This window comes from Hyperolius riggenbachi, chromosome 9, assembly GCF_040937935.1.
Source record: "Hyperolius riggenbachi isolate aHypRig1 chromosome 9, aHypRig1.pri, whole genome shotgun sequence".
In the NCBI taxonomy this organism is placed as follows: Eukaryota; Metazoa; Chordata; class Amphibia; order Anura; family Hyperoliidae; genus Hyperolius; species Hyperolius riggenbachi.
In genome coordinates, this window is record NC_090654.1 from 251,238,509 (window position 1) to 251,266,388 (window position 27,880).

Here is a 27,880-nt window from a genome sequence, read left to right on the forward strand (position 1 = left end):
AGTAAGGAGACCTTGGGCTAGCCACCCTAACACCGCTACTGCCTACTGAGCGCACCCAAGCGACTGCCGCTCTGGCGCTGTGAGTTTTCCAGGAGAAAAGCACGGTATAAATGTCTCGTCTTTCCTGTTTTGGAAAAGGGACCCTTTTTGAAAACACCCAAATTTAAATACATCCCATACACCCAAAATCATAGTTTTTCTCCAATATATCCACAAACAAGTAGCCGACAGTTGTTTTGGGGGCCTCGCAGGGCCCCCTTCATCAAAGTGTGTGGTTACAAGGCGTGTGGTTATGTAACCACACGTCTTGCTGAAGGGGCACCCAGCGAGGCCCCCAAAACAATTGTCGGCTACTTGTTTGTGGATGCTGATGGCTCAATAAAGAGCGTGTTCCCATTGAATTTGGTGTGCTGATATATTGGAGATAGACTTTGCCAAGTGACACCTGCCTAGGTCACAATATCAAGCACCCAACCTTAAACGAAGGTATGCCCATCCACCGCTTTACTACGACAACATGTTCTAGGCCTTGACAATGGGGACCTTTGGTGGTCCCGAAACGAATGACCGCTAGTCCAGTCAGTTGGTGTTGTATGTGTAATGGAGCAATAAATACAGTGTTCTCCCCAGGCTTTTTTAGCCGGGTGCTCCACCCCGCTAGTTTTGGTGAGCACCCCGGCTGTTACCTGCTCACCTCCTCCTCTGCTGTAAGTAGGGAAGGGCCAGCCCTGCTTTCTCTCATCTTGCCCCACCCGGCTATTTTTTCATGCCACCCGGCTGGAAACCAATTCTGGAGAAAACGCTGAAATCTTTAGTTCCCTTGTGCTTTCTGAGTGTGGACCCTTCTTTGGAATACTGTATTTGTTGGCTACTGAGTCCAGCACCGATGACATCCCTGCTCAAGGCAGGCGATCTTCTTGAATTTGACATTCCGTAAATGATCTTTGTTTACTGCCTTTGGAATCTGAGTTTGTTAATGGTTTTCCTGTTGAGCAGATCTCGCATTATGCTGGCAGAAGCTGACAGAATTACAATGCAGTCTGCACAGTGTCATGGGAAATGTATTTGTACATTATGTAACAGCTGGGGAATAGGAAGAGGCCCAAAAACATCTCTGTGGCGGTGCAAGTCAGCGTGCGTGACTGTCGTGTACTGTATCAGGCTGCCTTCTGTCTCTGAAACCCCTCTGCTCACGCTGTCTGCTATGTCAGTGTGGTGTGCGGCTGCAGCCAAATTACACAATTTAGATTGTTGGATCAAACGGGAAACAATTAGTACCTTTATTTGGTTTCCGGTGCTGTCTGAATCCACTATGGAGCAATTATCGTATCCTGCTCTGGGAGACCCACCCTGTCATTGAGACCAGAAGAATTTGTACACAGTGGACAGCAATAAAACAATCTAACCTTTTTTTTTTTAAAGCGGGATTGTCAGCCATAAAATCAAATTCCCGTTACCCACTGCTCTGTGCTAGGAATTCTACATGGGGTCTGCACTGCAAGCATTCCAATAGAACCATAAATGTTTCTACTGTAATGAATCTTATCTGTCAGCCTGGCTCTATACTGGTACATTGCCGGGAAGAGGGAAGCTTCTCTCCCCTCCAATATTCCTGCTCCTTACTGATTGGCTGAGGGCAGTTCAGTGTGACAGGAGGCTGAGAAGGGAAATACACATCACTCCTCTGCAGAAGCTGCTGAAATATGATCTATGCTGTGCTTGCATGTGTTTAGAAAGCAAGCTAGGTATGTCAGTGTGGTTTCTAGGAGAAAAAAAAAAGTAAGGGAGGGCTTCAGTTAGAGGTAGTGGCTTCACTTAGAGGTTATAGGATTGGCTTCAGTTAGAGATAGTAAAGATGGAAAATGTCTGGAACAGTTTTCTGAACTAATATGTATCTACTTACCGGTAAATTATTTTTTTATGGGATAGTATGGCTCTCCCTGTTGTGTGTGTGTTTTTTTTTTTTTTTTTGTACTTTCCAAAGTTATCAGGTGCTGAAGTTCAAGACCTGCTAGCATGGAGATAATAGGGGAAACTCAAGAAAATCTCAGGGAATGTTTATTAGTGTTAGCACAAGGTGTGACAGTCTATTTAACCTCAATACAAGATGCAGTGTTTTCAGTAGCATTCATATTGTCTTCAGCAATCTTTTTTAAATCCTATTTTAAAGGGAACCTGAAGCGAGCGATATGGAGGCTGCCATATTTATCTAATTTTAAACAATACCAGCTGCCTGGCAGTCCTGCTGATCTTTTAGGCTGCAGTAGTGTCTGGATCGCCCAGGAACTAGCATGCAGCTAATCTCAGATTGACAGAAATGGCCAGAAACGCTTGATCTGCTGCATGCTTGTTCAGTGTTTATGGCTTAATGTATTAGAGGCAGAGGATCAGCAGGATAGCCAGGCAACCGGTATTGCTTAAAAGGAAATATGGCAGCCTCCACCTCCCTCTCAGTTCAGGTGTCCTTTAAGATAGAAAAAACGATATTTGTAATTGTATGATTGATTGCAATAACTGACCTAACTAGAGGATACTTTATTTAGCACATCCTGAAATTCTCCATTCACCCAGATTGGAGTTTACAAAGGCCTTCCTTTTTCTTGTCTCAATGTATCGGTGAATCTGCTGAATTACAACCAAGCCAATAAGATGTTGGTGGTATATGTGTGTGCACATGTATTTCCTGGGGTAGCTCTATCCCTGCACACAACTGACCACATGCACAGGCTTCTCTGACTTCCTTAGGACTGTTAGGTCAGTTAGATAATCGCATAAACTGGTCGGTTGGGGATCCCTTCATTTCCTGACTGCAGATGCCTATCAGACAGATGACAGTACTATTGAGTTGATGGAATGGATATGATGGAACAGTGATGTGTGTAATACACAAAATATTTCCACTGAAACATGCAGGACGCCTACATCCTTAAGGTGGCCACACACGGTACGATAAAATCATCCGATTCTACAGTAATTTGATAAAAATGATCGGTTGTACGGAAAACCATTTTTAAAAGTTCCCCTGACCGTTCAGGGAACCAGGTTAGGGGTATTTTACTTTTTTTTTTTTTCCCCTTATCGATCTAATCAAATTAGATTTCTCTTTTATGTTGCAAGATGTCTTTAATTTGCAAAATCAAGTGATATTGACAATTAAATCATCAGTATTGTTACAAAAAAAGAGGAAGACCAACAATAATGTCCCACCATGGGCTAGAATACAAGCATTGAGTCAAAAGTAGCATAGATTATATCCAGACAATAGAGATCGAAGGTCAACAGCCTACATCATCACGCTACATTCAGGGTCAGCTAAGAGGAGAACAGCGAATATATATTAAGCATCCACATCACATTTGGTCAATAAAAGTAGAAGGGTGAAATCGCTGCCTAATCTCAGACGCTGCAGGCCCTCTGTAGTCAACCCGGGGATCCCACGTTTTGCTGAAAGTGTCACTCCTACCTGCAATCCTGGCATTTATATGTTCAGGCCTCTTTTCCACGAGCAGTTGATAGGCAGTGAAATGCCTCTCAAACTCTTAATTGCTGCCTGGCAACTGCTCACTGCTGCCTGGCAACTGCTTGCTGAACACACAGTACAACTGCTCATGCAAAAGAGGCATTGAGTGCAGTGGGTTCTGACGCAGTAACACAGCATGCTGTTCATTAACTGGGTAATACCTATAGGAGGGTTTCTGATTCTGTAATTGGGATAATTTAGGGCCGGTTCACACGGATGCTTGGCGGCGTTTACCGCCAAGCGTCCGGGACTCGTCTGTAAACGCTCCCAATCAAGTGTATGGGAGCGTTTACATCACAAGGTTACGGTCGATTGTGCAAACGTGGCGTTGCGATCACTATTTACTGCACCGTTTCGGCCAACCGCAGAAGCGGCTTCTAGGGTCGATTCACCACCGCATCGACAAAAACCTCCGATTGCGACAATCGACGCAGAAAGCCTCTGAACGAGACGCCGCGAGAGTAGACGAGACGACACACCGGAAGCTGCCCGTCTGAACCGGCTCTAACGCAAAAATGGTTTTCGTGAATAACTCTCCGTTATCTTTGGTTACTAAGTATTTGCATCTCCCTACCCTGAGGTTATACTGAGATCTGTTTTCTGCTGAGTGCAATGGAAAGCGGCTGTACAGCCCAGGTTCCTTTCCAGCTGCTTTGCTGGCCAGTAGAGTTCAGTGAACCTGAAAGTATCAGCTGGGTGGTGTATGGTGGGTCCTGCACAGACTGCTCTGAGTGCAGAAAGAGGCTTGAGGGTTGCCGACGTATCTGAAGCCTTATGGCAAGCATGGGTTTTATCCCTTATACACACGGAGACATTTCTGTTGCCTGGCAGTGATCAGTACTCTATCCTTTGGGCAATGTTGCAGCGTCGATACTGTACAGATTTGTCACTGGCCTCCAGGCTAGCGACACGTCATTTTCTGGAGGATGGGGGGGTGGGGGGGTGGGGCGGCAACGAGTGGCGAGCACTAATATATGCTATTTTCTTTTGATAATATTGGTGGAGGCAGTTTTTATCATCCACCACGGCACAGTTCAAACCAGCATGTGTACATAGGTTTAGTTGGTGAGTAGTAGGCTAAATAAACGAGTGACCTTATATAAGTATCAGTAGCAAACAAGTACCGGTACTCTTTAATGTGAAAGATTAGGCTTTGAAGCTCTAAAAGCAACAGTGTAATAACCTATAATAAAGAACAACATTTCTTTGTTACAGCTGATACAAATCCTGCAATACATCTGCAGTGTATCTACTTTCTGCTTTCATGGAAGCAGACATAAAGTTAAAGAGAAACCGTAACCAAGAATTAAACTTCATCCCAATCAGTAGCTGATACCCCCTTTCAACGGATCATCAGGGGGCTCTGTATGGCTGATATTGTGGTGAAACCCCTCCCACAGAGTGATGTCAGGACCATGGCCCTGACAGTTTCCTGTCTGTGAACCTCATTGCGTTGTGGGAAATAACCGCTGTTTACAGCTGTGTCCAACTGCAAAAAAAAAAAAAAAAGCAAGCAGTATCTCCTTCCACTGACATCTCCTGCCAGCAGTAAAAATGTCACCATGTGATAAATGTCAGAATGTAAATCGGGGAGAGGAAAGATTTTACAATGAGCAAACACCGACTAAGTCATTTATACATAATTATTGTAAAAAATCACTTTTGTTCAGTACGTTCTTTTCACTGGAGTTCCTCTTTTTAACATCTTGTGTTTACAAATTAGCAGCTCTGCCAAGGCAGCTAGCTGACAGCTGAGAAATCAAATTACAGTTATCATTAGTCACAGTTAAGGGAATTGGACAGGCTAAACTCTAAATACATACAGGGGGCATTGCTCTGTTTTCCTTGTGTCCTGTGCAGGAAATGAGGTCCACATTTAGGGCTACAGTTCCAGTTTTGTCTACGTGGCCCCAGTTTGTCTTTGTGTAATCAGTTAATATGTGTAATAAAGCAGATGGGAGTCGCAGCTCCTGCATAATGTGAATTAATATACAGTATTACTAATATAATGGAGGTTTCTTTATTTAGCCCTTGCTGCAGCAAGACAACTTGATGCCCTAGATTGCTAATTATATTCATTATGCCAGCCTCAGGGGTTTTGCCTGGATGAATTGTGACCTGGCATTGACTAACCGGCATACCGGCTTATACCCTGGGCGTGTGCTTCTGTACAGCTAGACACGTACTAACCAGCCTTCAGCATGCCGCCTCCATTGAGGTGCTTTCAGACATGACCTCTGTTGGCGCAGGCGGTGTAACATTCTGTGTTCAGTGATGCTACGTCCATTGGCTGCAATAAAGAACAGGAAGAGTAGAGGTGGCCATAAACTTTTTTTTTTTCGATGCGGCAGACAATTCCTATCCCATCGACTTCCGATTGATCATACAGGATGGAAGATCTCGTTCTATTAGCGGCGGGTCATGAGTGGGTCGCTGGTGGGAGTTCTATTTCGATGACGCAGCAGCGGAGCAACATACACCTGTACTGGCATATCATCCTCCACCGCTTAGGCTTCTTCTTGTCTATTCCCTCCTGCGGAGCTGTGGGTTATGTGACTAAACACTAGAGGCCCAACACTAGAGGCCTCTAGTGTAAGGTACGTGCCACAGGGCCTCTGTTTGGCCTATATCATTTTGGTCATGGGACGCACAGCTCCCTGGGTGTGAAGACAGGAGAAAGCCCTGGCTGTGGAGTGGAGACAGATGAAGAGTATTATCCACGCAGAGTATTAGCGCAGCATTCTCACACTAGCCTCTTTGGCTAAGCCCGCCCCTTCCTCTCCTCTCCAAGTGCCCGTACCCCAGTGGTATGTACACCACTGAGGTCTCTTGGGAGAAGACTGAAGCACAGAGGAAGGAATGCTACGGTTGGCACATCATTGCATTCCAGCGGATCTGAAGTTTAGCTTTCAGGGAAATAATTGATGATTTGCATATTCAGCAGTGATGCATTGTGGGACACCACAGAGGCACACTTCAACCTGAATAATCACAAATACCTTCTGTATTAAGAAAACAAATGTCTGTTTTGCATAGCATTTTAGCAAGAGGGTTTTTTTTTTGTCCTTTTTAGCCCATTACACACTCCTTGGAGTTCTGGTTCACCATGAGCTTGCTGGGTAATCTGTTAATCCGGCTGGAGAGGTGAAAATGCTGCACTGTCACTCTTCATGGGGCCCTGGGGAGCAGTATGAGTGGGTGGGGCACCTAGGGAGCCCAACATCGTCCTTAAAGGAGCACTACAGCGAAAAACTGTAAAATTTAAAATATGTGCAAACGTACAAATAAGAAGTACGTTTCTTCCAGAGTAAAATGAGCCATAAATTACTTTTCTCCTATGTTGCTGTCACTTACAGTAGGCAGTAGAAATCATCTGACAGAAGTGACAGGTTTTGGACTAGTCCAACTCTTCTCTAGTCCAAAGCCTTCTAAACAAGGCTTTTATTCTTGATAAAGATATTCCCTAAAAATGATTTTTAAACAATGATGCTGGCCAGCTTCCTTGCTCCTTACACAGTTTTTTGGCAGTTGGACAGAGCAACTGCCATTCACCAAGTGCTTTTGAAAATAAATATATCCCTGAGAATCCCCTATAAAGAGATGGACTTGTCCAAAACCTGTCACTTCTGTCAGATTTCTACAACCTACTGTGAGTGACGGCAACATAGGAAAAAAGTAATTTATGGCTCATTTTACTCTGGAAAAAATGTACTACTTGTTTGTATATGTTTGCACATATTTGACATTTTACAGTTTTTTGCTGTAGTGCCCCTTTAAGATGCGCCCTCCCCCTGCATAGAGACTGCACTGCCCTGGTCAACCATGAACCAAGAAAAGTCCTTTCTTGATCAGTGATGATGGTGGTTTTCTGCTAGAAAGAAAGCTTTGGATGGCATGTTGAGGCAATAATCTGCTGGCCGGGGGACGCCTCGGTGTATGGGCACCTTCAGCTCTGCCACTGTTCCTCCAAATAGTCTAATGCTTTTCCTACATTGATAAATGCTTAATAGATCAGCTATTGATTAATATCCGTGATATCTGTTATTTACCTTGCAACACTTTTAGATCTGATTCCAGCACAAATTTGATCTTATGGATTTGTTGCTAGCTCTGTAATGTCACACATTGATGCTCAGCGTGGTGAACGATCCCACCGCCAATACCACCACCACCGGGAAATTCGGTACTGTTGCTATTGGCATGAGCGCTCTTTCCCTTGAAAGGCTCTGAACAGCCATATTACGTGCTTGGCAAGTCCCTCGCTCCACGGTTTACATTGGTTTACACCTCAAGAGTTTTATTACATTGATACTACCCTATGATTATGATGCGGGCATACGGTAGTGTTTGGTAACAGTGATCACACCAGAGCCTCTGAAGAAGCTGCTTTATGCACTGTGAAACGTACTTCAGGCATGTACTGATTATACAAGACCTGTGATCTCACGTGGCATGTGTCTGCTAAGGGAAATTCCACTTGTATTAATAAAACACAGTGTTTCATTTCAGCTTTACATGGCAAGGAGAATGGCAAAATGTATTTCGGCTCGATTATGTCATTATTATTCCCATTATTGATGCAGCATAAACCTCCTTCAATAGCGCTGTGCAGATCATGAAATGTACAGCAGTGGGGGCCATAGATGTACAAGTTCTCCAACACATAGTAAAATCAGAACATCCAGCAACACAAGTAGAACAGTACATATCATTCCTATGTGATTTATTTGTAAATATAGAACAGTCGCTTGAAAGCAAACATGAAGCAATAGGAAGCTGCCATCTTAATTACTTTATAAAGAATGCTAGTTGCCTGGCTGTCCTGTTGAGCTTTTGGCTTTAGTGGTTTTTGAGTCACATACCTGCAACGAGCATGCAGCCAGTGGAGTCACACCAGAGTCACAGCAGCTGACCTGCATGCTCGTTCTCGGACAGTGGGCGGAGCATCAGCACAGAAGTCTGGCATCTGACATGTCTGTTAAGGTGGCCACACACCATTCAATCTTTTAAATATCTGTTCAATTTAAGAATTGCAATCAATTTTTCTGACTGATTGTAACATTTCAAAAATATGACCAATGTACCACACACGTATGTTCAATTTTTCCCCAATTATGATAAAAATGATTGGAAACTCTGACAAAATTGCTAGGTTGTGTATATTAATAAATTGACAATTTAACACACACCGTACAATCTTTAGAAAGATTGAAGAAAAATATCTGGCATTCCGGATCGATAAAAATCGAAGAAAACGGGAAATCCGATCGGATTTTTCAGTCGAATGAAAAAAAAGCTTTCGATTTTTCCGGGAGATCCGATCGTTTTTATCGAATTACTGTAAAATCGGATCATTTTATTGTATCGTGTGGGGCCACCTTAAGGGAATGAAGATGGCAGCCTCTTTATTCCCTTTCACTTCATGTTCCCTTCGAAGCAAACCTGGAGTGAAAAAAAAAAAGTGCATTGAATTGTATGTGTAGTACGGATAATTTATAGAACGTTAGTAGCAAAGAAAAGTCTTCTATTTCTATTTTCAGTTATATAGCTCTTCATAGCAGCAGTTTACCGTGGATTTCTAGAGTTGCACTACAGTTAAGAAAAGTGCAAATTCATCCCTAAACTGCTGCAGATTACGGAGTGCTTACTTGCAGTTCTACAGATGCCTGCATGATTGTGAACTGCTCTCCTGTGATTAACCCTTCCAGTGCTGGGCATTGATTCAATACAGCAGATGTATTGGTTACCTCAGCAACAGCAATTTCCTTTCACACACTGCAATGTCTGAGAGATCTTCCTAACTCCTCCTATTCCTTACAGTTTAAGAAGGATTCTGCACTATTTAGTGATATCGTAGGATGCCTGAGACAGTTCTGCAGGGATTTCTAAAAACCTAATATTTTGTCTCTGACACTTGATAAATGTCCCCCACAGACTGCACCAATTCTGAGAACCCTTCTTATCTACTCCTGCTTTAGAACAGCTTTACGGGGCCCATACACCTATTTTCCCGCCGATATAAAGCAGATTCGATCACTGTTATCGAATCTGCTGTGAAATTGTTGCGCAAACGCTGACAGAATGATCGATTTCCATCCAAAATCAATCCTTCCCGTCGATCCGTCCGTGCGGAAGATTTTGCTCGATTGCCGGCAGGTCGGGAGTGCGTCGATAGCGGCGTTTGAATGACCGCTAGTGGCAATACATTACCTGCTCCGGCCGCCGCGACTCCCTCGGTCTCCGCTGTCTTCTTCTCCACGCTGGTCTCTGGGTCCGGAAATACAATGTATGTATTCTTAAAAAAATCTATGAACTATTGACCCTTTTCATCTCTTTCCTATTCTTCGAAGCAGTTTTCTGCTAGGAAAGTGTTTTATAGTTGGAATTTCTTATCAGTGCTGCTCTGTGAGGGCCTCAGAGGTTGTCTAAGAATATTGGGAGCAACAACACCGTGAAGTCCAAAGAACACACCAGACAGGTCAAGGATCAAGTTATTGAGAAATTTAAAGCAGGCTTAGGCTACAAAAAGATTTCCAAAGCCTTGAACATCCCACGGAGCACTGTTCAAGCGATCATTCAGAAATGGAAGGAGTATGGCACAACTGTAAACTTACCAAGACAAGGCCATCCACCTAAACTCACAGGCCGAACAAGGAGAGCGCTGATCAGAAATGCAGTCAAGAGGCCCATGGTGACTCTGGACGAGCTGCAAAGATCTACAGCTCAGGTGGGAGACTCTGTCCATAGGACAACTATTAGTCATGCACTGTACAAAGTTGGCCTTTATGGAAGAGTGGCAAGAAGAAAGGCATTGTTAACAGAAAGCATAAGAAGTCCCGTTTGCAGTTTGCCACAAGCCATGTGGGGGACACAGCAACCATGTGGAAGAAGGTGTTCTGGTCAGATGAGACCAAAATGGAACTTTTTGGCCAAAATGCAAAACGCTATGTGTGGCGGAAAACTAACACTGCACATCACTCTGAACACACCATCCCCACTGTCAAATATGGTGGTAGCAGCATCATGCTCAGGGGGTGCATCTCTTCAGCAGGGACAGGGAAGCTGGTCAGAGTTGATGGGAAGATGGATGGAGCTAAATACAGGGCAAACTTGGAAGAAAACCTCTTGGAGACTGCAAAAGACTTGAGACTGGGGCTGAGGTTCACCTTCCAACAGGACAATGACCCTAAACATAAAGCCAGGGCAACAATGGAATGGTTTAACAAAACATATCTGTTAAAATGGCCCAGTCAGAGTCCAGATCTAAATTCAATCGAGAATCTGTGGCAAGATCTGAAAACTGCTGTTCACAAACACTGTCTATCTAATCTGACTGAACTGGAGCTGTTTTGCAAAGAATGGGCAAGGATTTCAGTCTCTAGATGTGCAAAGCTGGTAGAGACATATCCTAAAAGACTGGCAGCTGTAATTGCAGCAAAAGGTGGTTCTACAAAGTATTGACTCAGGGGGCCGAATAATTACGCACGCCTCACTTTGCAGTTATTTATTTGTAAAAAATGTTTGGAATGATGTATTATTTTCATTCCACTTCTCACATGTACACCACTTTGTATTGGTCTTTCACGTGGAATTCCAATAAAATTGATGCATGTTTGTGGCAGTAATGTGACAAAATGTGGAAAACTTCAAGGGGGCCGAATACTTTTGTGTGTGTGTGTGTGTGTGTGTGTGTGTGTGTGTGTGTGTGTGTGTGTGTGTGTGTGTGTGTGTGTGTGTGTGTGTGTGTGTGTGTGTGTGTGTGTGTGTGTGTGTGTGAAAAACTATTTGCCCCCTTCCTGATTTCTTATTCTTTTACATGTTTGTCACACTTAAATGTTTCTGTTCATCAAAAAACATTAACTATTAGTCAAAGATAACATAATTGAACACAAAATGCAGTTTTAAAGAGACACTAAAGCGGAAAAAAATATGATATAATGAATTGGTTGTGTACTATGAATAATTACTAGAAGATTAGCAGCAAAGAAAATATTCTCATATTTTTATTTTCAGGTATATAGTGTGTTTTCTAACATTGCATCATTCTCCACTATGTGCAGATTATACAACACTCTGCATTCAAAATGATTCTTTCAGAGCAGTCTGTGAACTAATGACCTCTGCTCTGGCAGATAAAAAGAAAACTGTTCACTTACAGTTGAGATAATAAAAGTCAGAAGACAGCCCTCTCCAGGACTTTGAAAGTCTTAGAGATTAATGGCTTTTTTGCATAGAGATAATTACTGGAGTTTCTTAACTCTTCCTATACTGGAAACAATTACACTAATGTATCTGATCTTAATGTTTTATTTCTTAGCTGTGCTACACATACAAATCATAATATCATAATTTTTTTTTTTCGCTTCAGTGTCTCTTTAAATGATGGTTTTTATTATTTAGTGAGAAAAAAACTCAAAAGCTACATGGCCCTGTGTGAAAAAGAAATTGCCCCCTGAACCTAATAACTGGTTGGGCCACCCTTAGCAGCAATAACTGCAATCAAGCGTTTGCGATAACTTGCAACGAGTCTTTTACAGCGCTCTGGAGGAATTTTGGCCCATTCTTCTTTGCAGAATTGTTGTAATTCAGCTTTATTTGAGGGTTTTCTAGCATGAACCACCTTTTTAAGGTCATGCCACATCATCTCAATAGGATTCAGGTCAGGACTTTGACTAGGCCACTCCAAAGTCTTCATTTTGTTTTTCTTCAGCTATTCAGAAGTGGATTTGCTGGTGTGTTTTGGGTCATTGTCCTGCTGCAGCACCCAAGATCGCTTCAGCTTGAGTTGACGAACAGATGGCCGGACATTCTCCTTCAGTATTTTTTGGTAGACAGTAGAATTCATGGTTCCATCTATCACAGCAAGCCTTCCAGGTCCTGAAGCAGCAAAACAACCCCAGACCATCACACTACCACCACCATATTTTACTGTTGGTATGATGTTCTTTTGCTGAAATGCTGTCACTTCTACGCCAGATGTAACGGGACACGCACCTTCCAAAAAGTTAAACTTTTGTCTCATCGGTCCACAAGGTATTTTCCCAAAAGTCTTGACAATCATTGAGATTTTTTTAGCAAAATTGAGACGAGCCTTAATGTTGTTTTGCTTAAAAGTGGTTTGCGCCTTGGATATCTGCCATGCAGGCCGTTTTTGGCCAGTCTCTTTCTTATGGTGAAGTCGTGAACACTGATTTTAATTGAGGCAAGTGAGGCCTGCAGTTCTTTAGATGTTGTCCTGGGGTCTTTTGTGTCCTCTCGGATGAGTTTTTTTCTGCGCTCTTGGGGTAATTTTGGTCGGCCGGCCACTGGTTCATCACTGTTCCATGTTTTTGCCATTTGTGGATAATGGCTCTCACTGTGGTTCGCTGGAGTCCCAAAGCTTTAGAAATGGCTTTATAACCTTTACCAGACTGATAGATCTCAATTACTTTTGTTCTGATTTGTTCCTAAATTTCTTTGGATCTTGGCATGATGTCTAGCTTTTGAGGTGCTTTTGGTCTACTTCTCTGTGTCAGATAGCTCCTATTTAAGTGATTTCTTGATTGAAACAGGTGTGGCAGTAATCAGGCCTGGGGGTGACTACAGAAATTGAACTCAGGTGTGGTAAACCACAGGTAAGTTATTTTTTCACAAGGGGGGGGGGGGGGGGCGCAAACACTTTTTCACACAGGGCCATGTAGATTTGGATTTTTTTTATTTTTTTGTTTTTTTTTTCTCACTAAATAATAAAAAACCATCATTTAAAACTGCATTTTGTGTTCAATTATGTTATCTTTGACTAATAGTTAACGGTTTTTGATGAGCAGAAACATTTTAAGTGTGACAAACATGCAAAAGAATAAGAAATCTATCTATCTATATTATAGCATTTCACTTAAATCTTTGTCCTCTAGAATTTAGTTTGTAAAACCAAGGATGGTTCGAGGAATTTTTACGTCAGGGTGCTAGGCAGGTGTTAGATCAACTGATGAGGTAGCTAAGCAGATGGGTACCTGCATCGCGCCACAACAAAAGATGGGCGTGGTCATTATGGGCCGTGGGCAGGATTTAATAAACCTTTAGATGTGTCGTTCCCCCCACCCCACCTCCCCTTTTCTAGATAGCCAGGTGTGCCCCCCATTCTTAGTCAGATGTGTCCCTCTTCCCTTTCTCCCTCTGCAGAGTGCGAGCAGAAGTGTTACTAACCGCAGAAGACTCGCAGGCTCTGACGTTACAGCAATGACATCATCTTTCACCTGCAGGGCGACCAGCGTCCTCTCCTTGGTAACAGCAGCATCTTGTGACAAGAAATGTTGCTGTTACCAAGGAGAGGATGCTGGTTGCTCTGCAGAGGACAGATCGCTGGAATGTCGTAGTCGGTAAGTCTTCTGTTGTTAGCAACACTTCAGTTCACACTCAGCAGAGGGAGAAAGAGAAGGAAATGGGAGCACTTTGGGTGGCCAGTGAGCCGCCTCCCACGTACATGGAGGGGCTTGAGGCAAGCGGTGCAGTTCTTCCTCCTTTCCTCTGGGTAGTGATCTTCCCCTATGGAGAGATTGCCGCCTGTCATAGTGTGACTAACTGTGATCTCACCAAAGGGATTGAAAACCTTGGAGGACCCAAAGAAGACATGCTGTGACCGTTAAGATCTCAAGGGAGGCGAGTTATAACTGACGCTTAGCTGAATGCTCTGCATACACCTCCCGGTGGCTACACCAAACCAGGCTTGGGATTAAACCTCAAACCACACTTGAGCTGAAGAGTGGCCCTACCTGTAGCTTCTTCGGTCCCCCCCCCCCCCCTAAACTTAATGGTACTACAGCTTTGCCGGCCTAAAGGGTTCACCGCTGAAGGGTGCATGCTTTGTGCAGGAGCCATGGCTGGGACCATTCTCCGCATGCGCGGTTACAAATGTTTCTGAACCATGCATGTCCAGAACGCTTGCTGGAAACTGCTTCTGTGCAAAGCGCTTTGGGAGTGCGAAGTCGGGAGAGCATGAGCCCTTCATTGGTGAACAGGAGGTCCATAAATAATCATATGTAATGATTTTAACATGAGACCTCTCCCTCCCCTCTGTGTCTATCCTAAGGGCTCTTTCATACGGGCAGCTGAAGGCAGTGAATTCACCACCTGTCAGCTGCTCTTTCACCGGCTGGGCACTTGTTGGCACTCTGTACCGGCACTGAACAGGCAGCCCTCCCCTCATGGAGTTAAGTCTGAGCGCGACCGCTGCCAGGTGACTCCACCACGTGCCAAGCGCTGTCATGCATGGTGTTACAATTGTTGCCATTTGGCTTTTCATTGCACCTGAATGGCATTTGCAGGTGTCAAATGGGAAGCTGAACTGCCTGACCATTCCCGTTTAGAAAGGAAGTATGCGCACAGCTTCAGCACACTATCACTATCATAATCTGTTTTATCACGCTCTGCAGTAACAGAAACCAGCAGATGTTGCCTACACCAGAAAACGTTTTGCATAGTGGAAGAAGACTTTCTGGCTATGATCTTTCAGCAGAAGGGGGATTAGGTGTCGGCAAAACCAACTGCTCACTGAAACTTGGTGGCTAGCTGAAATGAGGTGTCACCTAGGGGAAATGTATCAGTGACAGTTACCAAAGCGGCACAAAAGCCACATGGGGCTGACTGGACCAGCTGCAATGAGTTCATCTGTGGCTGCCTTGGTGCACTCACTGCAAACAAATGTACTATAAGTTCTCACAGTGGAACTTCAGAATGAATTTTGGTAGCTGAAGTCTTGTCTTAACTTGTTACTGTATGGAAGGTTTATGAGTGCAGCATACAAGTCTGTACTGAAGACACGGAGATAAGATATCCAAGGCTTGCAGTGCAGCCTCCACAGCAACTGGAGACATGTCTGGGGCTCAAGCCAAAGCCTTTACTATTTTTTTTTTTTGAGGACCCTTACAGTGTGTGTGTGTGTGTGTGTGTGTGTGTGTGTGTGTGTGTGTGTGTGTGTGTGTGTGTGTGTGTGTGTGTGTGTGTGTGTGTGTGTGTGTGTGTGTGTGTGTGTGTGTGTGTGTGTGTGTGTGTGTGTGTGTGGTCTTGTCTACAGAAATTTTTTCCAGCTGGGTGGCATGAAAAGGTAGCCAGGTGGGGCAATATGAGAGAATGCAGGGCTGGTGCTTCTGTGCACAACTCTGCTTATATAGCATAAGAGGAGGTGAGGAGATGACAGCCGGGTGCTCATCAAAACTATCCGGGTGGAGCACCCAGCTAAAAGAGCTTGGGGAGAACACTGGTGTGTGTGCGTGTTTTTACGGGAAAAAAAAACAAAAATAGACAGCTCTTCCATGAACACGCTATAGCAGTAACAGTGGTGTGCAGAAGGTCAAGCATGAGAGGCCCCACTGGGTGCATAGAACAGCTCTCCAACAATCCCACCTATAAGCAGGCTGTTGTCAGTGAAAAGCACTGAATTAGGTTGGCACATGACGGGTTTAATGCGGCTCTCTAGAACAATACAAGCACAGTATTGTACTTTGTGCTCCACACTGCTACAGATCTGCACAGTACAGGGAATGGATTCACAGACTGCATGGCAAAGCAGCTTTTGGCCTGCACAATACCATACTATACCATACCATACACACACACACACACAGAGACACAGACACCCACAGAGACACAGACACCCACAGAGACACAGACACCCACAGAGACACAGACACCCACAGAGACACAGACACCCACAGAGACACAGACACCCACAGAGACACAGACACCCACAGAGACACAGACACCCACAGAGACACAGACACCCACAGAGACACAGACACCCACAGAGACACAGACACCCACAGAGACACAGACACCCACAGAGACACAGACACCCACAGAGACACAGACACCCACAGAGACACAGACACCCACAGAGACACAGACACCCACAGAGACACAGACACCCACAGAGACACAGACACCCACAGAGACACAGACACCCACAGAGACACAGACACCCACAGAGACACAGACACCCACAGAGACACAGACACCCACAGAGACACAGACACCCACAGAGACACAGACACCCACAGAGACACAGACACCCACAGAGACACAGACACCCACAGAGACACAGACACCCAGCTGTTTTGCTTGGTAACCATGCAGAAAATGCTAATCCGGTGTGTGTTAGATTCTCACGCCAAAGTGTACAACACGACCACACTGACCTATTTAAAGAGAAACTCCGACCAAGAATTGAACTTTATCCCATTCAGTAGCTGATACCCGCTTTTAACATGAGAAATCTATTCCTTTTCACGAACAGACCATTAAGGGGCGCTGCATGACTGATATTGTGGTGAGTACGTACTCTTGGCAGTTTCCTGTCTGTGAACCTTTCTGCATTGTGGGAAATAGCTTTTTACAGCTGTTTTCAACTGCCAAAAAAAGCACGCAGCAGCTACATCACCTGCCAACTGTAAAAATGGCACCATGTAATGTCAGAATGTAAATCAGGTATTTAAAAGATTTTACAATGGGCAAACACTGACTAAGTAATTTATACATAATTATTGTAAAAATGAAGCACTTTTTTATTACATTTTCACTGGAGTTCCTCTTGAACAACCAGCTCATTTACATACTGCGTGCGCAAGTGAAACGACATTATGCACAACATGGCTGCATTCAGAACGTCGTTCAAATGAAATTGTACACATGTGACCAACTGCACGATATCAACCCAACAGTCATGTGAGTGCCTAAAATCTTCTTGTTTGGCTACAATTTGTACACCTGATTGTCATCCAACAGACCAAAATCAAACAATCAGGTGTTTTAGTTGAGTGTGTGTTCGCGCCTTAACCACTTAAGTACCAGCGGTCTCTGCCCCCTTAAGGACTAGAGACCGCTGGTACAAGAATGACGGAATCCCGACGAATCGCCGCGCATACCCGTCGCAACCGCCATCATCGCCGCACGCCGGGATCCTCAGGACATAGACTCTGCTGTCTCTATGACGGCAGAATCATGTGAGCCGGTCAGGAGCCGCTTCCATTGGCTCCTGACCGTGTCTATCAATGTAAGCCAATGGGAGCAGCTTACATTGATAGACACGGCCAGGAGCCAATGAAATCGGCTCCTGACCTACTCACATGGCTCTGTCGTCATAGAGACAGGCAGAGCCTGTGAGCTGCGGTGAGAAAGGTAGGGTTTGAGTGGCGCGATTGGTGGGGAGCGACGGAAACTGCAAATGCGCGCTACGGACGGTGATTGAAATCTACGCCCTGCCAGCCAGGAGCCCCCCCCCCAAAACAGGGCGTAGCTTTTAATTAAAAAAAAAAAAAGTTTAACTTGCCTGGTGCTTATTGCAGCCCCCTGCAGTCGTCCTCCTGTGCCCGTGCCGTCCTTCCGCAACCCTCTAGTTAGCAGCCGTGACCCCCCCCCTCAAAGCTGGCCAGTTGTGGCCAGTGGTAGGCCGCTGCGCATCCTGATCGCACTTCTGATGCCGGGAGCGTTCTGCCCAGTAGTGATTTTCCCGTATTGCACAATGCTGCCGTGCACAGTGGCGCAATGAGGTGTAAAGTCAGCCAGCTTTGAAGGGGTTGCCGCTGCTGACTGTAGGGTCTCGGAAGGATGGTGCGGGCACAGGATGACTGCTTGGGCTGCAAGAAGCTCCAGGAAAGTTAAACTGCTTTCTTCTTTCCAGGGTTAAGATTTCCTCTAAATAATTGTTAAAAGTGAACCAAAAGGTAGCAGAATGTCAGACTTTTCAGTGCAGTTGTTCTTTAAGTTCTAGGTGGAATGGAGAAGACAAGAACCTTCCTGATTTTTAGTCCTTTCTGTTCCCATAGAGACACTCCTTGTCCCCCAGATGTCACCGAGGGCAGGAAACGAGGGAAGTGTCTCCAGTGGGGATGCAGAAATATAAATCCTTAGTACTTGTTACTGCTGCGTGTGGTGGTGTTCCTCGTTCTGAGGAAAGATGTCATCAAGAACAGCATGCTACTGGAAATGTTTAGCTGCTGGAAAGTGGAATAATGGAAGTTTAAAAGCTTAGCTTGGCTGTGCAGCACAGATGGCAGCAGATGCTGGAGGTTTAGGAGATGTCCCGGCTCTGTAAGGGTTAAGAGGCAGAGGGAATAAACAAAACTGTTCCTTTTCTCCCATCCTCCTCATGAGAATACATTTACATAATGAACACGCAGAGGACACTGAAGTGGTCATGTTCACCAATTGACAGATTCTTAAAGTATTCCTGAAGTAAGAGGGATATGGGGGCGGCCATATTTATTCCCTTTTCAACAATACCAGATGCCTTGCATCCTGTTGTGTCTGAATCATACAAACCTGAAACAGGCATGCAGCTAATCTAGTCAGACTGCAGCCACAGCACCTGATCTGCATGCTTGTTCAGGGTCTATGGCTAAAAGTAATAGCAGGACAGCCAGGCAATGTTCATTGTTTAAAAGGAAATAAGGTAGAACTGTATTGTCAAAGTAATTTCATACTCAGTTAAAAACCTCCCAACTCCTTACTGGCTACATAGTCACCCTATCTGTCTTTGGGCCAAAGTAATTTAATTTGTGTAGAAATGTGTTCCCTCACCTGTTCACATTCAGCTAGTGTGGAAGCAGCCACCATACATAATGATGTAGAATCCAGTTCAATCTGTACGCACCACACTAATATTTTAACAATAATATTTATATAGCGCTTTTCTCCCTGGGGACTCAAAGCGCTGTGACCCTGCATTATGCAGTCTCAAAGGCTAGGGAAAAGCGGTGAGTTTTTAGCCTTTTTTTAAAGCTGTCCAGAGAAGGAGCCTCTCGTACTGATTGTGGAAGTGAGTTCCATAGAGTAGGGGCTGCATAGGAAAAGGCCTGAGCACCAAATGTTAAAGTGGACCCAGACCAAACTTTTTTATTAGTTCAAAATTTTTAGTTGCACCACTCTGACACATACAAAGATAAATAAACACTCCTTCAAGCCTATGAGCAGTTCAGTGCATGCTTTTCACACTTCTCTTTTCATAACTAGGGTTACACAGGTGGCAGCCATTAGCAATTCCTCCTCTGCTGGACACCATCTACTCTACCAGTTTGCTGGATTTTGTCCCGGCAATTTGAAAGGAAGGGAGGGGTTTCTCCAATAAATGTAAAATATTTTATATTTGTCATCATGCAGCTGAAAAAAAGCTGCTTTTTATTATTATAATTTAGAAAATAGATTTTATTTCTGAAATCTTGTATTTTTAATTTGGGTCCACTTTAAGTGTATCTTGGGAATAACCAGCTTCATCTTGTTGGCAGAGCGAAGGGTGCGTGGAGGGGCATAAAGTTCCAATAGATCCGCTATGTATTTAGGTCCCATGTGGTGTAGAGCCTTGAATGTCAGCAGATCTTAAAATTGATTCGCCATTTTACTGGCAACCAGTGAAGTTTTATTTTAAGACTGTATTTTTCAGTTTGTCTTTGTAGCTTGCAGGCAGAAGCTCTCATACCTGTTAATCCCCTGTATTCAGAGATAAAAGAACAATTTGTAGCCTGGAATACCCAGTGCTGCAGCCCTGCACAGTTCAGTGGTTGATAAAGCTCCCAGGAGAAAGTGAAACTAAAATTAGTAACCACTTCAGTTAAATACTTATGTATTGGAGCTTGTTCCACCTTAGTGACTGTAAAATCAAAAGCTATAGGTATGCTATAAGCCAGTGGCTCTATATGCATTTTAAAGAGTCTGTACTGTCCGATCTGTACAATAACAAACATACCAATCGAGTCACTGTGATCTCCAAGTGGTGTGTGTGTGTGTGTGTGTGTGTGTGTGTGTGTGTGTGTGTGTGTGTGTGTGTGTGTGTACACCAATCCCCCTTACCTCTCCCCTCTCAGACAAGCTGAAATTGACTGAAATTGAGAGCATAGACCCTGTCTGTGAGGGATAAACAAAGAACACACACACACAGTGTGTGGAGGAGGTGTGCATAACTTCTCCCTATCACAGCAGAGGCAGTGCATTCCTCCCTGGGTCAACAAAGCTTGACAAAGAAAAGATTAGATATATTACAGAGACAGTGCAACTAGAAAAGGCTGCAGTAATCCAGAGCACATTAGAACAGGTATAGGAACTTGTAGGATAGAAGAAATAAGGCTGAAAATGTTGTTACAGAGTCTCTTTAAGCTTACAGGAGCATAAAGGAAGTATTTGCATGGATCCTTTTCACCGTCCAGAAGCGCATGCATTGGGGACATGCAATGATGTGTGAATGCCTATTTGCATTGCCCTTTTAAAGAAAGAATAAAGTTCCACCACTTCTTTCCTTTCCTACTGGGCCAAAAACTCAGGGCCAGTTCAGATGGACGGCTGCCGATGTCCATGCATGTCGTTTACCACCGGGATCCACCGTGTCCTGCATGGAAATGAACGAGTGTTCACCTCAATGCATTTGTCATTTGCGCAAGCGCCGCCAGATGCTGAATATAGCTTCTAGCTGTGGCTGCATTTGCTGGTTTGTATCTCCCTTAGGGCAGAGATGGGCAAAGTTTACGTGGGGAGTAATGCACCCAGTCACTTATTCCAGCAGCAATCTCCATGGCGATGGCGGTGTCATGTGACATGCTGGTACTTACTGATGGGCATGTCACATGATGCCGCCGTTGCCATGGAGATCGCCACTAAAACGAGTGATTTGGGGAGTACATTGTGGTGTTTGAAAATGATGGGTTTGCCCACAGCTGGACCTAGCGATAGCTAACCAATAGAAACTATGTCAAACTCTTAAAGGTGCACTATGGCGAAAAATTGTAAAATGTTAAATCTGTTCAAACATATACAAATAAGAAGTATGTTTTTTTTCAGAGTAAAATGAGCCATAAATTGCTTCTCTCCTATGTTGCTGTCACTTACAGTAGGTAGTAGAAATCTGACAGAAGTGACAGGTTTTGGACTAGTCCATCTCTTCATAGGGGGCGACAGTACGGAGGGGTGCGCGACCGTACGGAGGGGCCATACACAGCTATAGTGATTTGGCTGCCTGCTGCATAAATTGCAATCTGGATGGCAAGCCACTAGAAAGATAGGCAGCGTTTTCTTTGCACAGCTGGCAGGCAGGGAAACTCTGCAGATTTGGGTGTGGAAATAGCCCCTAAGTATTTGGAATAGGCAAAACAAGCAGACAACAATCGCCCATGTGAATCTGCTTAAATTTTGGTCCCTGTGTGGGAGCTGTGGATTCTGCAGCTTGCCCCCGCTCTGCATCAGCAGCCCACCGTTCTCTGAGAGAGGCCACCAACCGCGCACCCCTCCGTACGGTCGTGCACCCCTCCGTACAGTCACGCACCCCAGGTGGTTAGATGGAAGATGCTGCTGGTAGTGGGTTTAGGGACAAGAGAACAGCCAGCTCCACTTGACTCAGTGGGTGGGTGGACACGTCAACTTCGTGTTAAAAAGTTCACTTATCCTTAAAGTATATGTTTGTAACAGTGTCACTTTAAAAGGCAGGGCTTTAAACATTGTTACTACTATGCAACTGTGCTGGGCTGCTTCCTTTGGCTTTAGTAGTTCTACTTTTAATAAAGTGGCTCCAATTCCAGAGTGAAGTTATGACAAGACAGGGAGTGTGGGATGTTTGCATGGCTGCACTGTAATCTGCTTAGTGGAGAGGGAGGGGTTCCCTGCGTGTTGTGTAATTGTACAGCCCAGTGGCTCCCTCCCTCTCACTCTCACTGCTGGGGAGGGTGTGTGTTTGTATGTGTGTGTATGTATGTGTGTGAGTGAGTGTGTGTTTGTTGTTGCTGCAAGCAGTGAGCTCAGCTGATGAGTCAGAGCCATGCAGTCATTCCACTCTGCACCCAGCTCCTGCCTTTGCATAGCAAGACTCAGGAGAACACAGTCGCCTTGTAGCTGGAGCTGCTTTCTGGGATCTGGGGCGGACCCCTTATTCCGGTGCTGAGCACTGACTGGACTGGCAGAGGAGTACATAGACTTGTGCAGGATTCTGGTGGAGGAGCAGCTCGGTTCCCCTTTCTGGAGCAGCAGAGTGGATATGATCAGCACAGCAGCACCCTTGTTCGCTGGAACTTGGTGAGTTGTGAGCTACAAGCAGCAGAATCTGGTCCTGGACACTCAGAGCCTATAAAACTTGCTCACGTTGCACTCCTATATCTATACTGCCTCTCTGCTTCTCCTGTAACTGCACATTGTGTACTCTTACTTTGCCATTTCCTGTTTACATAAGTGTTGTGCATCAACCCAAACACCAAGAGTGCCAGCGATTCTCTCCCCAACAGATACAGGGGGGAATTTGCCTAACTTTGTTGGTTGTTGCTGTAATTTTGCAGCTGGTAGTGGTGGTGGAACTCTTTTTGGATAAAATGAGGCAGGAGGAGACTGTTTGTCTTGTGACAGCCCTCAGGAGGTTGTCATAAAGCGATAGTGTTGTTGTGTTTCCCTTTGCTGTAGGAATTGTACTGTAACATGCAGCTGCTTCTGTGGCATTGACTTTTGTATGTTCTCTCCCCCCTCCCACTGTCCTTCCTGGCATGAGGGGTCCTTGAGTGCGTTGCAGTAAAACTAGCCAGAGAGCGAATGCCAGGGGTGGTTAGACAGCCCTAAGCCCTGCACTGTGTATTATGAGGGTGGTGTCATGTTCTGCTGCTGCACAATGCACTTTATTTCCTCTTACTGAGGCGGGTTTAACCCCTTTGTCGCTGACCTATATACTACTTGGCAGAGAGCTCTCCTCATGTCTGTAGCTGTGCAGCGGCCTGTCACTTTTCACCTTCTGTGCTGTAGTTTTAGAAGGAAATATCTGCTTGTGGTTCTAGACTCGATCAATTATTTAAAGGGGAAACTTCCACAAAGCAGAACACCAGGGAAAATCCTCCGATGTTCCAGCGTTAGTCAGTCATTTGTTTTGGGACACCGTTCAAGTTGTTGTGCAGGGAAAGGATTAAAGTGCCAGTGTACTTATTCTTATGCGTGGCTCTTATCAATAAAGAATTGCATTGTTGTTGTTTTAGCTCTGTTTTTAAAATACTTGCATGTCTTTTCTGGGATATTCAGTCTTAGGGGTTTCTATTGCATTTTCCTGTTTTAGTTTATAGGGGACCTGAAGAGAGAACTATATGGAGGCTGCCGTAATTTATTTCCTTTTTAAGCAATACCAGTTGCCTTGGCTAGCCTGCTGATCCTTTGCCTCTAATGTTTTTAGCCATAGACCCTGAACAAGCATGAAGCAGATCAGGGGTTTCTGACATTGTCAGATCTGACAAAATTAGATGCATGCTTATTCAGATGTTATTCAGACACTTTCGCAGCCAAATAGATCAGCTGGGCTGCCAGGCAACTGGTATTGTTTAAAAGGAAATATCCTACATATTATTCTCACTTAAGTTGTCCTTTAAGCATCAAGAAAGAACATTTGACCTATAGAAAGGGATGGTATAATTAGTTGGTACAGTTCATATGGATAATCGTTCACAGCATTCGATTGGAGACAACATGTCTACTCATGTATCCCATTGCAGTATTTCAGGGTCGGTTAAATATTTTGGCATTTTCTGTTGTCAAAGAAGTTGCCCTTCCCAGTCAATGAGATGGAAATAATTCTGAGTCCATGCAGGATTATGCAATAGGTATTCAGCTAGAGAACGGATCGTTCAAATTCTAACTTGCCAGAATTTGATCAGTTTATTTTATGCATAAATTTGTTAAAGAATCTTATGTAACTCAATGTTCTTACTAATAGTAAACTAGTTGTAGTATTTGTTGATCCCTGTTTGAAATGTGTTCAGAAGTGTTCCTTCTCTTCTCCCTTGTTGGAAATTGTATGTTTGCATTCCTTATCTTGTGCAGACCTCATCATCACTTCAGCATATAGAGGACCACTACTAAGCTGTCATTTTTCTTTGTGAGCATTGCAAGTCCAACTGAGCATAAATCAGTAATGCATGGCACTGCTTAATTGGTCAGAACCTCATTTTCGGACATTTTTTGCGATCATAAACCTTCAGGGATCCTAAAGTGAGAGGGACATGGAGGCCATGTTTATTTCCTTTTTTTAAACCATACCAGTTGCCTGGCTGTCCTGTTGATCGATCGTGCATCAGTAGTGTCTGAATCGCACACCTGAAACAACCATGCGGCATATGCTGTCAAGCTTCTATATGATCTCCATGCTTGTTCAGGGTCTGTGCCTATAAAAGTATTAGAGGCTGAGGATCAGCCAGGCAATTTGCATTAATATGGCAGCCTTCATATCCGGCTCACTTCAGGTGTCCTTTAAGAATGCATACACTAACACTTCAAACATTCATTGCAGGGACTGCTATCTGCTGAGCTGTTTTATTTATGTGACATTAGTTCCGCTTCTGCTGTTCTTGGAATTCAACAACTGATAGTGGTAATCGTTTTTCACAGTCGTTGGATTGCTACAGTTGGAGAACAAGCAAGTTTGGTTTGGACTTTTAAAGGGAAGGTCCAAGCAAAATAAAAAAATGAGTTTCACTTACCTGGGGCTTCTACCAGCCCCATGCAGACATCCTGTGCCCTCGTAGTCACTCACTGCTGCTCCAGTCCCCCGCTGGCAGCTTGCCGACCTCGGAGGTCGGCGGGCCGCATTGCGTACATTTTTACGCATTCCAGCTAGTACAGGAACACTAACACATACATTTTTACACGTTGCTGGTTCAATGCGTAAAAATTTACGCATTGAACCAGTAACGTGTAAAAATGTATGTGTTAATGTTTCTACACTAGCGGGAATGCGTAAAAATGTGCGCAATGCGGCCCGCCAACCTCCGAGGTCGGCAAGCTGCCGTTGAGGGACTGGAGCAGCAGTGAGTGACTGACTACGAGGGCACAGGATGGCTGCATGGGGCTGGTAGAAGCCCCAGGTAAGTGAAACTCATTTTTTTATTTTGCTTGGACCTTCCCTTTAAGTGTGATTAAAAGTTTACTGCCTTCACCTGGATCATATCAGAATAACCAAAAGTTTGCAGAGAGGTTTAGTTGCTGTTGTGGTCCTATGCAGCGCACACTCCGAGAGTTTATCTTAATTCCACAACAGTCTGTAATGTAAAAGAAAATGCTGTTCATACTGTAAATGTCATCACTGCTATCTTACTAGCTGGGTTTTTGCTGAAATCTGACTTGCGACTGAGAGGGGTATCTGGTTGATAATTTAAAGTATCCGGCCACTACTGGCCTTGCAAATACCTCCTTGACCAAGAAAGTATGCAGATCAGGTGACTCAAATTGGATGTCACCATTGGCTGCATGCATGCATGCTGCAGAAGTCAACCTTTATAATCCCCTGTAAGGGATTCCTGCAAAGGCCAAAGAGGCCCGGGTCTTGTGCAGTTGGCGTCACAGGGGGTGGCTGCATATTGAAGAGATAACTGAAAATGTGGAGCAACACATGGAAGAGGGAAGCTGCTGATCATGAGAGCTGTACATAAGTGTGGGTCTGCTGTACATGGATGTTAAATATGGAATGGTAAGGCAGCTTTTGCACACAGAAGGGAATGGGGAGCCCAGGAAGTTTGGGGCAGAAAAAGTATAAAACCATCCTAGGCTTCATAAGAGAGCATTTTGAGTTGGACATTGGCACTGTGCAGAGAAATGCTTGTGTGTGATGTCCCCATGTAATACTGCCATGAAGAATGTTCACATTGGTGTTGTGAAGTAGTTAGCGATGGCCTTCAACAAATGCTGTGTGAGGCTGTTTGGTGTGCAGCTTATGATGGAAGCATTTGGGAAATGCTTGAAAAACACGTCGCCTGCCAAGCAATTTTAAACATTTGACCGTTGTTTGCATTCCCTCCAAGGACTGGCATTTCTATAGACCATTACTGCAGTAAAAAAAAAAAGAGGGGAAAAAAAAAGAGAAAAGAAAAAAAAAAAAAAAAAGGAAAATTGGATAAAAACTCATACCTACATGTTTTTTCCTGGCATTTGAATTGAAGGTTCGTGTGATTATGTTACTGAATTGAGGTCTTACAATTGCCCATCACCTACGTCTTACCACTAAAAGCACTACCTCATGTAGACACACTAGACCAGGCATGGGCAAACTTGGCCCTCCAGCTGTTGAGGAACTACAAATCCCACAATGCATTTGCCTTTGAGTCATGACATGTGGTTGTCAGACTCCTGCAATGCATTGTGGGACTTGTAGTTCCTCAACAGTTGGAGGGCCAAGTTTGCCCATGGCTGCACTAGACACAGTTTCTTTTGTATAGCAGGAGTGCTGGGAAATGTAGTGTGGCATCTATAATTTTTAGGCTTCTTTCACAGTTTTCCCCTTTTAAAAAAGCATCAAACGTATATGCGGTTTTATGCGCTTATAGAAAAGGGGTCTTATGTATTAAAGTGTGTTTTTGACTGACAGGGGACTCTCAAAACCTACTGGGAACGCAAGTCTCAAACTCTTACAAAATCGCATTGCGATGCTGTTTTTAAATTCTTATTGGCTTCTATTGCAGTTGGCTTTCTGAGCACAAGGCACAAAAATGCATGCATTGTGTATTATTGCAATGCGCTAATGTGAAGGAGGTAAATTGGAAAACATAACTTTTCTAAAGTCCTTGCTGCATCAATGAGTTTAGGGTGAACGTTGCTTTATCCACATTCTTATTCATAATTTGGAGTATTACACGGTGACGCTATTAATTCATCCACCAGCTGAATGCAGTTCAGTGCAGTGCAGTGGCGAGCGCATTTCGCCTGTGAAACGCGTATGCACTTTGCTTGTATACACTATTGTGTTCAGCTATCCTCCTGATTGCTGTTACAATTCGCCTTGTTCCATTTTGGTCTTTAGTTGGGACTTTGGGTGCATCAGTAACTATATTAATGTGTCATGGTGTTTGATTACTAATCCTTTCACACACTCACTCGCTGTGCGGTTCCATGGGAAAAGGTAATATAGTCATTTTTGAAGACTGGAGGAGTTGCTACATTCTTTTACACTTGCACTGGCAGCTCTGTGACTCTGCAATTTCCTGTAATAATCAGGGGCAGCTTCCTGTTTTGAAGGCAACATGATCTGTTGGTAAATGACTTGAGCTGTGGACAGTACAGTATAATCTGTGCCTCATGCACCTTCCTCTTTGTTTTTAACCTGTTCTCTGCTGATTCGGTTTCTCTCAGAGCTGCAGCTAAACCTGCTGAATGTAATGTATCCCTATGTCTTGGGAAATGGGGGCAGACTGTAGAGTTGTGCAGGACGTGGGCCAGCATTGGTCTGGAGAAGCATGTGTTTCTCTGCGTGCTGCTTACAGAGAGATTCTTGGCTAGTAGCACGCAGCGGCCTATTCCAGGAAAATGATGCTCTAGTCAGTTTTCCCAGCTCTCTGTAATCCGGTAAAACATGTCTGGGGAGAGAGAGAGGGGATGAGCTAGGAGCGGCCCTGACAG

At 44.3% G+C, this 27,880-nt stretch overlaps 1 protein-coding gene across 3 annotated transcripts in view; it reads left to right on the forward strand.

Moving 5' to 3' along the window:
• The window catches only part of MIDEAS (mitotic deacetylase associated SANT domain protein), a 153,192-nt gene that overhangs the window by 32,304 nt on the left and 93,008 nt on the right, over positions 1 to 27,880 (forward strand). For 2 of the 3 annotated variants that reach the window (XM_068254282.1, XM_068254285.1), the window contains exon 1: positions 22,238 to 22,543. The exons of the other annotated variant lie outside the window; for it this stretch is intronic. The gene's annotated coding sequence lies outside the window, so the exon portion shown is untranslated. Of the gene's footprint in view, positions 1 to 22,237; positions 22,544 to 27,880 lie in introns of those variants that run through there. 3 annotated transcript variants of the gene reach the window in all.